Here is a 14,168-nt window from a genome sequence, read left to right on the forward strand (position 1 = left end):
GCGGTGGAGCAAAGGTGGGCATCGGAGTTGGCAGTTTTTGATTTCAAGATCAAGTACCGCCCAGGACCAACCAATCGCAATGCAGATGCTTTGTCACGCCAGTTGCACTCTCAGAGCACATTACTTTTATTCCCCGGCTTGAAGGTGCCGCCGGAAGTCCATGAACCAGCAAAAGTCTTACTTGAGAGTGCCCACGCCATGGCTGCAACCTGCCAAGCAATAGCTGCTTTCCCATCACGGCCCAAAGCTGACCTAATTGCTCTCCAGGCCACAGATCCAGTAATTGGTACTTTCCTACAATATTGGAAGAGGGGCACACCTCCAACTAAACAAGAAATGGCCAATGCTGGTAGGGGCGTAAAGAAGCTGGTGCAGCAGTGGTCCAAAATAAAGTCAAAGGATGGTGTCCTATACCGTCAAATACAGCTACCAAGGGAAGGACAAGTGGTGTTCCAACTCCTGCTGCCTCAATGCCTGCAGGGAGAGGTCCTTAAAAGTCTTCACGATGACCAGGGCCACCAAGGAATAGAGCGTACCAACAGTCTGGTGAGGCAGAGGTGTTTTTGGCCTTTTATTGGAAGTGACATTGACAGATACTGTCGGGAGTGTAACCGATGCACACTGGCAAAAGTTGTACAACCAAAAGTCCGTACATTCAGGGGGAGCCCGTTAGCCTCTAAACCATTGGAAGTCATTGCCATCGATTTCACTGTATTGGATAAGGCCAGTGATGGAAGAGAGAATGTGCTGGTTGTCACGGATGTCTTTTCAAAGTTTTCCCAAGCATTCCCAACACCAGACCAACGGGCCAGTACAGTAGCCCGTGTGTTGACTGAAAAGTGGTTCTACATTTATGGCGTGCCCAAACGAATTCACAGTGATCAGGGAAAGTGTTTTGAAGGAGACCTTTTGAAAAGACTGTGTCAACTGTATGGAATTGAGAAAAGTAGAACCACACCCTACCATCCCGAGGGCAACGGACAGTGTGAACGCTTTAATCGAACATTGCATGACTTGTTGCGCACCCTCCCCCAGGAAAAGAAGAAAAAATTGCCAAAATATCTACCTCAGGTTCTCTATGCTTATAATACCACAGATCACCAATCAACTGGTTATTCACCATATGAGCTAATGTTTGGCCAGAAGGCACAACTACCTGTGGATTTCCTATTGGGCGCATCACAGGAGGAACCCACGTCTAGGTCGGCAGAGGATTGGATGGATGAACATCAAAATCATCTAAGTTCAGTCTATCTTCATGTAAAGGAACGACTCCAGCAGGCAGCAGAACAGAGGAACAGACTCTATCACGCAACTTCGGTTATCGCTCCTGGAACCCTGGTCTACAGGAAAAGTCACCCCATAGGACGCCACAAAATTCAGGATGCTTGGGATCCAGCCGTGTATGTGGTGGTGAAAAACATGGATAAAGAAGGAAGGGTATATAAGATATGCCCTAGAGATGGTGTTGGCCCAGAAAAGAACCTTAACAGGGCAGAACTTAGGGTTTTACCGACTGCCTATCATCCATAGGCCCATGACCCAAAACCAACCAGTACCTGATCCAGGCCTTGTCGATGATTCACCGGATGTTAATGAAGACGACGAAGACAGTGACTCAGATGGGGTCTTAATCACCACGGAACCCGACTGGTGCAGAGTTCAGGCCCCCCCCCTCACTCCCCTTGAGCTAAATGGTCAAACCATGGGCACAGAATTACATAGCTCTGGCACCCCACTATCCACTTCAGATCACAGCCAAGAAAGTGGCCCAAGCAATGTTAATATAGTAGCAACAGGGCAGCCAAACTTATCACAAAGTAGGCCGAAAAGGAACGCAGCTGGGCATCACACTAACCCTTTTAACCTTCCAAGGTCAGTAAATGAAACCGTTGACATCTCAGTTAGAACCGTGCAGGTGAACCAGGCTGCAAATCATCACGTTGTTGAGACAGTGTTTAGACCCTGGTTGTAATTTGTCACCGGGTCGGTGACCTTTCAAAATTGGGGCCATTGTAGCGGGTCAGTTCTTAATAAAGTTTTATACTTTCAGCAGTGTCATTTTCCCCGCTCTGGATGTGTTAATTAACCTGACAGGACGGCAACTCCTATAGGCTGTAGGGAGGCGGAGGAGTTTATTTAGGGACACCTTAGCACTCTCCCTTGTCCTCTCTCTCTCTCTCCCCACTGCCGGTCCTGTGGGTGTGTGCGGAAGTTTAGCGTGAGCGCAGCACGTGTGGTCGCAATTGTTTGTCGCAGTAAGTTGCTGGAAGTTATATAATGTTAACGGCGATCACAGAGAAAGTGTCCGCAAATTGTAACTGAAGTTTGTCCTTAGAGCCCAGCGTGAAGCTGTGTCTGTGTGCGACTGTGTCGGCGTCACCGTGGATGCACGCTGTCCCTGCTTTATTTTAATGAATTAAAGGTATGAGATAAGGATGTGTTTTTATGTTTGTAAATGTTTTTAAATATTATAAATGTGTTTAAATTGTGTGACATAACTATAACATGTTTGTTTTATAGGGCTGCCTCCAGCTAAATAGTTACGGTCACTGTTTTTTCCCACTTTAGATTTCATTTAGATTATTTGGTTTGATTATTTGTTTCTTTGTGTTTTGTTTTGTTCTATTGCAAGGTGCAATATATATGGTTGACTGGGACTGTGCAATTCAGTGGTAGTGACTTGAATGGTGGTGAATTATTGGCTCCATAAAGTAGAGGCCCTCTTTTGTCATTTTGTTGTTGTATATCGTTTGCAGTGATTTTCTTAAAGTGTGTTGTGTTTGGTTTTTAATGCATGATATTTTAGCATTGTACAATTGGGTCTGGAGCCTCTAATTTCTCTCTATTTTAAGCTGTCATTTATATCAAGTCCAGGCCAGCCTTTCCAACCTTTGCACATGTCACTTTACTGTTTGAGCAGTCTGTTTTAAATCATTTGCATCTATTAAATAAATTGTATTTTGTATTGATATCTCAGCCTCCCGTCCCGTCTTATTCTGGATACTTGTTGAACCGAATTGACATTAACTGTCATCTCTGAACCATTTTTAATCACTACATTTGTATTCTTGTTTATGTCATGTCCCATTCCTGACCACATGTATAAATAATCTTGTAATGCCACCAAGGCAATTAAGGCAAGTTCATTTTATAAAGCACGTTTCAACAACAAGATAATTCAAAGTGATAAAAGGCATCATGACCAATTGTAAATGAAACATAAGACAATACGGAAAAAAACAGCATTTAAAAAGAAATTAAAAGGTAAAAGAGGACTTCAACACAGAGTAGAAAATAGAAAGTGAAGATGCGAAGAGGTCGCATCAAGAGATGCGACCTGTTCTAAAAGAAACTGGTAGTCTTTAGGCTCCATCTCCATCTCGGTAGTGTGGTCACTGAGTCTGTCAGCCTGACAGAGATGATCTTGTAATTGCTGCAGTAAGATGTCAGCCTTCATCCCCTCTGCCTGATACTCGTCCATCAGCTCATCCAAGAAATCATCTTCCAGCTGATGACTCTGCTCGGTGATGATTTCACTGTTACTCTCAGACTTACAGGGAAAGCCTTGCAGTTCCTGCAGTGAGGCTTCATCCTTCAGTACATGACCTCTGTTGTCTTCAATCACCTGATCCATGAACTGATCTTCCTGCTCATGACTCAACGTCTGCTCGTTCTACAGCTTGTCTGCAAGACTCCAAACCTGATCTAAAGGGGTCTGGTTCTTTTCATACTCCAGCTCCAGCTCTGTATTGATCTCACTTAGACTCTCAGCCTTAGATGGAAGATCTTGCATTTCCTGCAGTAAGATTTCAGTCTTCAAAGCTACTCCCTCAGATTCTTCCATAAGAGAAGTAACCTGGTCAGAAGAACACAGACATACTTCAGTCTCCATCTCCAGCTTGGTATTGATCTCCCTGCTCATGACTCCATGTCTGCTTCTTCTGCAGCTTGTCTGCAAGACTCCCAACCTGATCTAAAGGGGTCTGGTTCTCTTTTTTGATTTCACTGACACTGTTAGCCAGGAGTTTGTCCATAGTAATCTGTGGATTATTTTCAACAATTTTCCAGTGCTTTTTGTCTCTCAAATCTGTTAGCTACTGATCTTGCTCTTCTCTGTGTGGAGCGTTCAGAATGCCTTTAAGGTCGGTAACCAGCTTCACTAAACTACTTGGTGGTCACTGATGTCATTTATTGTTGTCCATGAAATCCGCTCAGTGTTGTTTTGCACAATCCTGCAAAAACTACAACAAACAGAGAAGAACACACAACTTCCTTAATGGGGATAGAAACATTTGTCTCTGCTGATTAAGAAACTGTCCAGACACAGACGGGTCGTCCTTACGACAGTGAAGCGATCAAACAGCTGATGACACCAACTGCATATGTCACAATAAATGCGGACTTCCCTTCAAGGCCTTGGACGCACTAATCTTCCAGCTCCCCAGATGTTTGTGAGTAACCACGCTGCCAGTCAGGAATCCCGACTTGGGTTGTTGCTTACAGACAGACACTTAGCATCCTACTGTGCCCATGTGGTGCTTTTCATTATGTTTGAATTTTTACTTCCTGAAAATCTCTTCCTTACAAATTTCCTGTACAGTTGACTTTGGTTGATGAAAATAAAACTTATATTCATTTTAATTATCATTGTGTTGTTTAGCAGTATATGTCAGTTAGGTTTTTATTTTGCAACTAAGTATTTTTTTTTTAAATAAATAAATTAAAAATGAGTTCATAAAATGTTGACGCTAGTTTGTCATAAATCTGACGATAAAATATCGTTGTTTAAAAACAACAACAGTAACGGACTTCTATAAAATTGTACTTCAACACTTGAGAGCTGAAAGTCAAAGATTTGAGTGAGTTGTCCATGTTGTAAAGTGAGACAGGTGTGCCTGGGACCTAGCCTGGATGCCAGACGAACTTAGCCCCGCCCACAACATTTGAGGTAGGGAAGTTCGGTCTGGAGTCGCTCCGTTACGAAATCGACCGGGCCAAGATTGTCAGGGCGGACTTTGATTACGTTACCGTTTATCATCTGTCCATACGGTGATGGACAGATGATAAACGGTAACGTAATCAACCACGTCATCAAAGTGTGCTTAGGTTGAATGCCTGCCGCTGGAGAGCTGAGATGTGTAGATGCTGCATTTGAGTCTGTTTTAGAAGACATCAACAGCGCATTCATTTTGAAAGAGGAACAGAGAACGTGGAGGTGACGCCAAAGCGCCGCGCCGCGCTAATCCCTATCGCGCTGGCGCTTGGCTGTTCACACCGGACGCTGAAGCGGCGCTGAACCGCCGGGCAGTGCTAATAATATCACCCGTTGATCCAGTAGTATAAAAGCATATACTTACTTGTTGCTCCAACATTAAGCAACAGCGTCCCAACATTTGTCTTTCTTGGTGTTGTCTTTATACAACATGTTCTGAGGATCATACAACTCACTGCACTTCTCCACTTCAATTATTAATTTAATGTCATCCATGTTGAAGAACTTCTCCGCTGTTTGCTCTGTTAAATGTCGGGTGTCGAGGGTAAATTACGTATTCTCCACTCAAGCCTATGTGGAGAATACGTAGCCCCCCCTCTCTCTCTTTTTATCTTTATCACTGCTTGTGTGGCTGTAGTGGATGGGCAGAGGGGGACATTTAATAATATCATTGGTAAAATTAAAACTCCAGGACAACAGAAGGGGAATTCAAAGGATGGGATGCATATTTGATCATTTATATCATATAAAATATGTCATCAATATCGTTTAAAATCATTTTTCAGTGAGTTTCCTGTTGCGATACGCTTACGTCAAGCGCAAAAAATAGACTCGACGCCGAAACGATCGCTTTACGGCGCGAGGCAGCCTTGGCGCAGCGCGGTGCTTCAGCATCCGGTGTGACCCGCAAAAAGGTTTAACATGGGAGTGGATGGGAGCCAGCTGTTATTTAAGGCTTGGCGCTGCACTTCAGCGTCCGATGTGAAGCCGGCGTTAGTAAATAACTCACAATGAGTCGCTTAACATACGTCACATACTACGTAGTTCTGATTGGTTGTAGGTCTATCCAATTGAGACAAGAGGCTTTTTTTTTTCTGGTTCGTTTGAAACACGCCCAATAATCACAGCCCAATGGATTTTTTTTTTTACTGGATGGTTTTATAGCCACCTCTAACATAGATAGATACCTGTCGGCTCTGATAGTGAATTTGGTTTCAGAAAGTAACTTTTCTTTTGATAGTTTATTTAACTGTCAAAAGTTGGTTTGTACTTTGACAAGAGCTCTCCCTGAAGTTACATATAAGTTGTAATACCTATAAGACTGTAATAATGAACACACTCCTCATTCATCTTGTATTTTTATGTTTCTCCTGGACACCAACCTGAAGTCATAACAGTGTATATGAGCTGGTACAGACTTCTTTAAATCACCGATCCCCTGTCAGCCGCTACCTTGACAGGTTTAAATGTACGGCAATAATTTCAACTATTGGAGACGCTGAACTCTGTTAGGTGAAAGCACTTGACTTGACATTTTTTGAGGACATCCAACATTTCTTTGAGTTATTTTTAAAACAAAAACCTTGTTTTCTTGTTTTTGCTGCAGCTAGAGTAGATATGGTTTACATTAGGGTAAAGGGCGGGTGTTGGAATTCAGAGCAGCCGGGACTAATTCTGTCAGCTATTAATCACACAAACTGGCACTGAGAAGTAATGTGCAGAGATTATGGAGCAGAGAATGGGGGAGGGAGAGTGTGTATCATGTTTTACACAGGCCTTTTCAAAGAAAAGAAAAATAGTGATAAGTCATATTAATTACAACAACCCAAAGACTCATGAGAGTGAACACAACAGTGGAGCTGCAGACTGTAAAACCAAAACAATGAGCTGTAAGACATTAAAAACTGAAGTTCATGTGATGACTCCCCTCACTTCAAACAAAAGCATTTGATCAGTTGTTCACGAGGAAATATTGATCAATGCAGCTTAAGAGTTTCAGTGTGTCATTTAGTTGAAAGGGATCTATTGGTAGAAATTGAATTTAAAATAATATTTGTTTGTTTTTTTCACCAGTGTGTTTCATCTAAATTGTATGAATTGTTGTTTTCTTTACCCCAGAATGGGCCCTCAATATTTAAATGTTTGGAATGGGAGGGTGAAGTGAGGCATACTCAGCTTCCACATGACACTTCACCACTAGATGTCACTAAATTGTGCACACTGAACCTTTAATGCAGCAAAGTTTATTCTTCTAAAGAATCTGACCACCCCTGGCCATTTAATGGTCACACTGCATTTGACAGTGATATCAATCTATTCTATCAAATGGATATTGTTTGTTTTTAGTATTTTCTTTTAAAGTTTTAATTTGTTATTTTCTATTTGTTTTCTTTTAAGTTATCTTTCTTATTTTTGTCTTGTCTTTTTTTGTTGTGTTTTTTTATTGCCATGTATTTTGTAAAGGACTTTGCAACCGTGTGTAGATGATTGCTATAGAAATAGAGTTATTGTTGTTATTATTATTATTATTGTTACTACTACTGTATGATGCAGTAGTCGTTTCTGTAGAGATTTGCTCAAAGTTTTTTTTATTTGCTCTTGGATAAAATGTTAAGAGTAATTAGGGCTCACTAAGTAGAGGGTCTATGTCTATGTCCCTGTCCACACTGCTTCATAACAGTAATTAAAGTTCACTTCTCATTGGTTATTTTGCATCACCCTCTTCTGCTCATGTCTCTAAAGTCTTAACTCTGTTGAATAAAGCCTGCAATCTGTTTGGGAGCTGAAACTTTCCATTCCGTGTTTACACAACCACACAGTAGAGGAGAGACAACAGGAGGTCACAATATGTCAGTCTTAAATCTACATTATAACTTCACACCCTGTCATGGTCAAGTGGCAGCAGCAGAAGGCAACCGTTCCCAAATCTGGAATTTTAAAGGCTCTGTGAGTCAGATTTAATGGCATCTCACGATGAGGCTGCAGATTCCAACCAAATGAAAACCCTCCATCTCACCCTCCCTTTCCAAGTGTGTGACCTTCAGGTAACACGCTTGTTTCAGACATCCACTGTACTCAGAACATGGTAAATGGTAAACAATCTATATTTATTATGATGCTTTACTAGTCTTGATGACCACTCTAAGCGCTTTAGGATCCAGGATCCAATTCTGCAGACTTTCTCCAGAGTTAATTTCTGAAAGTATATATAAACATATTTGTGTCTTGAGTCAGTGTTAGTTTGAACCTGCTCGTGTAGATATAAAGGTCTCATTATGAGGTAATGAAAACACAAAGAGTGTTATTTTCAGGTGATAATACACTAATGAAAACATGAATGAAATCATGAATGAATAGTATTATTTATTCAACTTCTTCCAAATGTTGCCATAAAATAACAACTGGACCCTTAAAACCTTGAAATTATGTTATAGAATATATAATGAAAACAAATAGGTCAATAGAAAAGTCTGAAATATCTTATTACTTATTTGAAACCATAGTGTGTATGGCTAGCACCAAGGAGGTCAAATATAGTCCGGTTTGTCTGATGTTCCTGTTGTTCTATGGAACTCTGACATAGAGATTATGATTGATTTCCTGTTTCCTAATAAAGAGTAGGAGTCCTGCCTCAGTGCAGCTATTTAGCAGCCAGTACATGTAGGACGAGGGAGATCAAACTGAAAAACTGCCCATTTCAAATGACTAAACCATTGTTCTTCCCTCCTGATGTGGGAACATGGTTTCCCTTTCACTTTTGTTAGATATTTTTTTTTCCACAACTTTTTTAATAGATGCATTCATTCATCTATTATCTTTATTGGGTCTTGGGGGAGCTGGAGCCAGTCCCAGATAACACTAAGTCAAAGGGGTTCATCCTGGACAGGTCACCACAGGACCAACATACAGAGACCAACAACCAGTCACACTCACATTTACACCTACTGTCAATTTGGAGTTTCAAAATTAACCTGAACCCGCTTAATACATTTGAAATATATATTTAAATATGTATCTGTATAATTATTATTCTCATATAGAGTAATAGCTGACAAGGCAACAGTTCTCTTAGCAGAGTGATAAGAACTGGGCTGACTTATTAAAGGGAACATTTGTCCGAATGAGAGGATAACTTTATCAAATGCAGATCCTTTCACTCAGGCCATGAGAGGTCAGTGGTTTGCTTTAAATGATGTGAATCATATGCTTCTTAGTGTCACCAGATCTGTCACCGTCATCCAAACATCACATGAAGGAATCTCATATCTGCTGTTTGTCCCTCCAGTACAGTGACACACACTTCTGGCATAACTGAAGCTGGTTTACAAGACTCATGGAGGAGCGACATTTTACCAACACTATGAACTATTTTAATCTTGCACCCCCTGGTGACACAGTGCAGAATTTATTGAGCTGCTGGATGTTGAGAGCACCAACTCCAGTTTTCTTTGGATTTCTCACATTGTGTGTGTGACCACACAGGGAGCTAAACTAAACTTTGGTAAACAGAATAACTCATTAAATCATTATTTGGAAACACCATCAAAACTAATATAAATTATGTTTAAAATATTAAATCTTTGACAGCAGTCACCGGAGGCAGTGTAACCAACACTGAGACTGGGAGTAGACAAAGTTAGTTATTTTGTTTTGTATCACATGTGAAAAGATAGATTGGATCAAGCTTGCTTGTGATAGGTTGTGAAAGGGTCTCCTCGGTTGTGTTTCCTCTTATTTGTAGACAGATTGCGGAGAATCTGTTTCCTCAAGTGTCTTCTTCTATTAATACTAATGAATGACAGTTATTTTTTCAGAATCAAGAAATCAGTTTAAAGTCACTGTATGTGACAAAGATCTGATTTATTTACAGTTACCCACTGAGACAAGGCAGTTTATGATGCTCCAAGTGTCTGAAGCTGCAAAGTATGCATGTGAGGTTTGGTTTAAAGTGCCTCTAGAATCCATTTGAACCCTCCACACGAGGACGTCCACACTTTTTATCAGAGGCAGGGCGACTGAACAGCACGGCAAGCTCCTGTGTGAGATGAAGCAGCAGCTTGGTGGGCACAGGGTTTTGTTGTTTTACTACTAGTAATGAAAAATGATATCCGATGGAAAAATATATGACCAAAAAAAGGATTTGTGCAAAGGGGGGAAGCAAATATTAAACATACAGGAAAGTAAACACAGAGTTAACTCTCCATCTCCAATATACAAACAGAAGACTCCAACACATAGAATTACACTGACAAGCCTCCACAAAATGATGAAATTCTAATGAATGGTATATTGTGTCCGTAACACCCACAAGATGTGTGTAAAATGTATTAATTGTGGTTTGAATTCATATGTTAAACTACTCAATCACTGTGATCATCTAGAACATAAGGGGGCATTGGAGATTGCTAGCTGCAGCTACAGATTCTTAGCCTGGATGCCAGACGAATTTAGCCCCGCCCACAACATTTTAGGTCGGGCGGTTCGGTCTGGAGTCGCTCCGTTGGGAAAAAATTATGCCCGACCGGGCCAATCAGATTGTCAGGGCGGGCTTTATACGATGATTGACAGATGATCAACGGTAACGTAATCAACCACGTCATCAAAGTGCCCTTGGGTTGAATTCGTTTTCAACAAACATGCCTGCCGCTGGCGAGCTGAGATGTGTAGATGCTGCCATTGAGTCTGTTTTAGAAGACATCGACAGCGCATTCATTTTGAAAGAGGAACACAGAACGTGGAGGCGACGCCAAAGCACCGCGCTAATCCCTATCGCCCCGGCGCTTGGCTGTTCACAACGGACACTGAAGCGACGCTGAACCGCCGGGCAGCGCTAATAATATCACCCGTTGATCCAGTAGATCGCTGCACGGCTTTGTGCCGGTCGGACCGGAGGCTGAAGCACCGCGCTGCGCCAAGGCTGCCTCGCGGTGCTTCAGCCTCCGGTGTGACCGGCACAAAGTTTTAACATGGGAGTGGATGGGAGCCAGCTGTTATTTAAGGCTTGGCGCTGCGCTGAAGCGTCCGGTCTGAACCCGGCGTTAGTAAATAACTCACAATGCGTTGCTTAGCATACGTCACATACTACGTTGCTCTGATTGGTTGTAGGTCTATCCAATTGAGCGAAGAAGAATTTTACTTCCTGGTCAGTTGAAACACGCCCCATAATCACAGCCCAATGGAGCGGTGTCAGACTCACAATTCTAGTCAGAATGTGAGTCTGACAAAGTCAGGCTAGTCATTGTCCTGTTGTAGGAGGAAATTGGCTCCAATCAAGCGCTGTCCACAGGGTATGGCATGGCGTTGCAAAATGGAGTGATAGCCTTCCTAATTAAAATCCCTTTTACCTTGTTACCTTCTTACCTCAGGCACTCTTCCAGCTTCTTTTCACCTGTTCTGCGTAGGGTTGCAAAATTTCGGGAATATTCAAAGTTGGAAACTTTCCATGGGAATTAACGGGAATAAACTGGAAATTTTGTTGATAATTTATACTTACTGTATTTACCTTGTCATATACAGCTATAAATATAAACATTTTGTTTTGTCATAGGCTGATTTGAGCCCTGAGGAAACTTTGGGCACTTGACAATATACTTCTGCATCTTTGTGTCATTCTTAACATAGGTGTTTGCACATTATTTGCAAATGTACACAGCCTTTCCTTCTACATTGGCTGGGTTGAAATGTGTCCACACATGATATAGTGCACGTGGCATTGTTCTGCAGAATAAGATGAGAAAAAGCTTGTAAAAAACACTAAAGCAATGCCAGAGATATAAATAGTTGGCCAATTGGAATCGTCTTTAAAAATATTTTACAATTGATGGATAAATGAATAGAAATAGGCTAAATGAACAAATATCAATCAGTATGCTAATATATTTCCCCCAGTAATATCATAGAAAATTACCTGACTAGTCCGGCACACTACAGAAGGCCTCAATAGCCTTGCTGTAGAGTGCAGGATGCTGGCAATTATCTGTGCATGTGATGGAGAAATGCACAGTGCAGGGTTGAAATTCCATACATCTCTAAAATAGAGTTTTGAATGACTTTTTTATTGCTCAGCGTTTAATTTATATATTTTTTTTTTTTTAATTCCCCAAAATTCCCGAGCTTAATATTCCCATGGAAAGTTTCCGGAAATTGTCCGCCCCTTTGCAACCCTAGTTCTGCATCTCACAAATGTTCTTCTGTGTGATCCAAACACCTCAAACTTTGATTCTTCTGTCCATAACATTTTGTTCCAATCTTCCTCTGTCCAATGTCTGTGTTATTTTGCACAAATCAATCTTTTCTTTTTATTGGCCAGTCTCAGATATGGCTTTTTCTTTGCCACTCTGCCTAGAAGGCCAGCATCCCGGGGTCGCCTCTTCACTGTAGACGTTGACACTGGTGTTTTGCAGGTACCATTTAAAGAAGCTGCCAGTTGAGGACCTGTGAGGTGTCAATTTCTCAAACTAGAGACTCTAATATACTTCTCGTCTTGCTGAGTTGTGCATCGGGGCCTCCCACTTCTCTTTCTACTCTGGTTAGAGCCCGCTCGTGCTGTTCTCTGAAGGGAGTAGTACACACCGTTGTAGAAAATGTTCAGTTTCTTCGCAATTTCTCCCATAGAATAGCCTTCATTTCTAAGAACAAGTATAGACTGGCGAGTTTCACATGAAAGTTCTCATTTTCTGGCCATTTTGAGGGTATAATGGAACCCACAAATGTGATGCTCCAGATACTCAACTAGCTCAAAGGAACGCCAGTTTTATAGCTTCTCTCAGCAGCTAAACAATTTTCAGCTGTGCTAACATAATTGCTCAAGGGTTTTCAAAGGTTTTCTAATCATCAATTAGTCTTCTAAGGCGATTAGAAAACACAATGTACCATTAGAACACTGGAATGATAGTTGCTGGAAATGAGCCTCTACACACCCATGTAGATATTTCATTAAAAACCAGACGTTTCCACCTAGAATAGTCATTAACCACATCAACAATGTATAGAGTGTATTTCTGATTAATTTAATGTTATTTTCATTGAAAAAAACAGTGCTTTTCTTTGAAAAACAAGGAAAATTCTAAGTGACCCCAAACTTTTGATCGGTAGTGTATATACACTCATGGACAAAATTGTTGGTACCCTTCCAAAGAAAAACCCACAATGGTCACTGAAATAACTTGAAACTGACAAAGTAATAATAAATAAAAATTTACTGAAAATAGCTAATGAAAATCAGACATTGCTTTTGAATTGTGGTTCAACAGAATTATTTAGAAAAACAAACTAATGAAAATGGCCTGGACAAAAATGATGGTACCCTTAACTTTATATTTTGAGGCAGTCAATGCAATCAAGCGATTTCTGTAACTCTCAATGAGACTTCTGCACCTGTCAACAGGTATTTTGGCCCACTCCTCGTGAGCAAACTCCTCCAGCTGTCTCAGGTTTGAAGGTTGTCTTCTCCAGACTGCATGTTTCAGCTCCTTTCACAGATGTTCAATAGGATTTGGATCAGGGCTCATAGATGGCCACATCAGAATAATCCAATGTTTTGCTCTTAGTCATTCTTGGGTGTTTTTAGCTGTGTGTTTTGGGTCATTATCCTGTTGGAGGACTCGTGACCTGCGACTGAGACCAAGCTTTCTGACACTGGGCAGTACATTTTGCTCCAGAATGCCTTGATAGTCTTGATATTTCATTGTACCCTGCACATATTCAAGACACCCTGTGCCAGATGCAGCATAGCAGCCCCAGAACATAACCGAGCCTCCTCCATGTTTCACAGTAGGTACAGTATTCTTTTCTTTGCATGCTTAATTTTTGTGTCTGTAAACATGTAGCTGATTTGACTTGCCAAAAAGCTCCAGTGTTGTCTCATCTGTCCCAAGGACATTCTCCCCGAAGCTTTGTGGCTTGTCCATATGCATTTTGGTAAATTCCAGTCTCGTTTTTTATATTTGCTTTCAACAGTGGTGTCCTCCACGGTCGTCTTTCATCAAGTCCACTGTGGCTCAAATAGCGAAGGATGGTGCGATCTGAGATTGATGGACCTTGACCTTGGAGTTCACCTCTAATCTCTTTGGAAGTTGTTCTGGACTCTTTGGTTACCATTCGTATTATCCGTCTTTTCATTTAATCATCAATTTTCCTGATGCATCCATGTCCAGGGAGGTTGGCTACACTC

General features: G+C 41.3%; 1 long non-coding RNA gene across 1 annotated transcript; it reads left to right on the forward strand.

The window, feature by feature from the left end:
- Positions 1 to 2,204: 2,204 nt before the first annotated feature.
- Positions 2,205 to 2,974, forward strand: LOC128442204 (uncharacterized). The gene is made up of 2 exons (XR_008338814.1): positions 2,205 to 2,425; positions 2,524 to 2,974. It is a non-coding gene; the product is annotated as an uncharacterized LOC128442204 (long non-coding RNA).
- Positions 2,975 to 14,168: the final 11,194 nt, after the last annotated feature.

This window comes from Pleuronectes platessa, chromosome 1 (assembly GCF_947347685.1).
Source record: "Pleuronectes platessa chromosome 1, fPlePla1.1, whole genome shotgun sequence".
NCBI lineage: Eukaryota > Metazoa > Chordata > Actinopteri > Pleuronectiformes > Pleuronectidae > Pleuronectes > Pleuronectes platessa.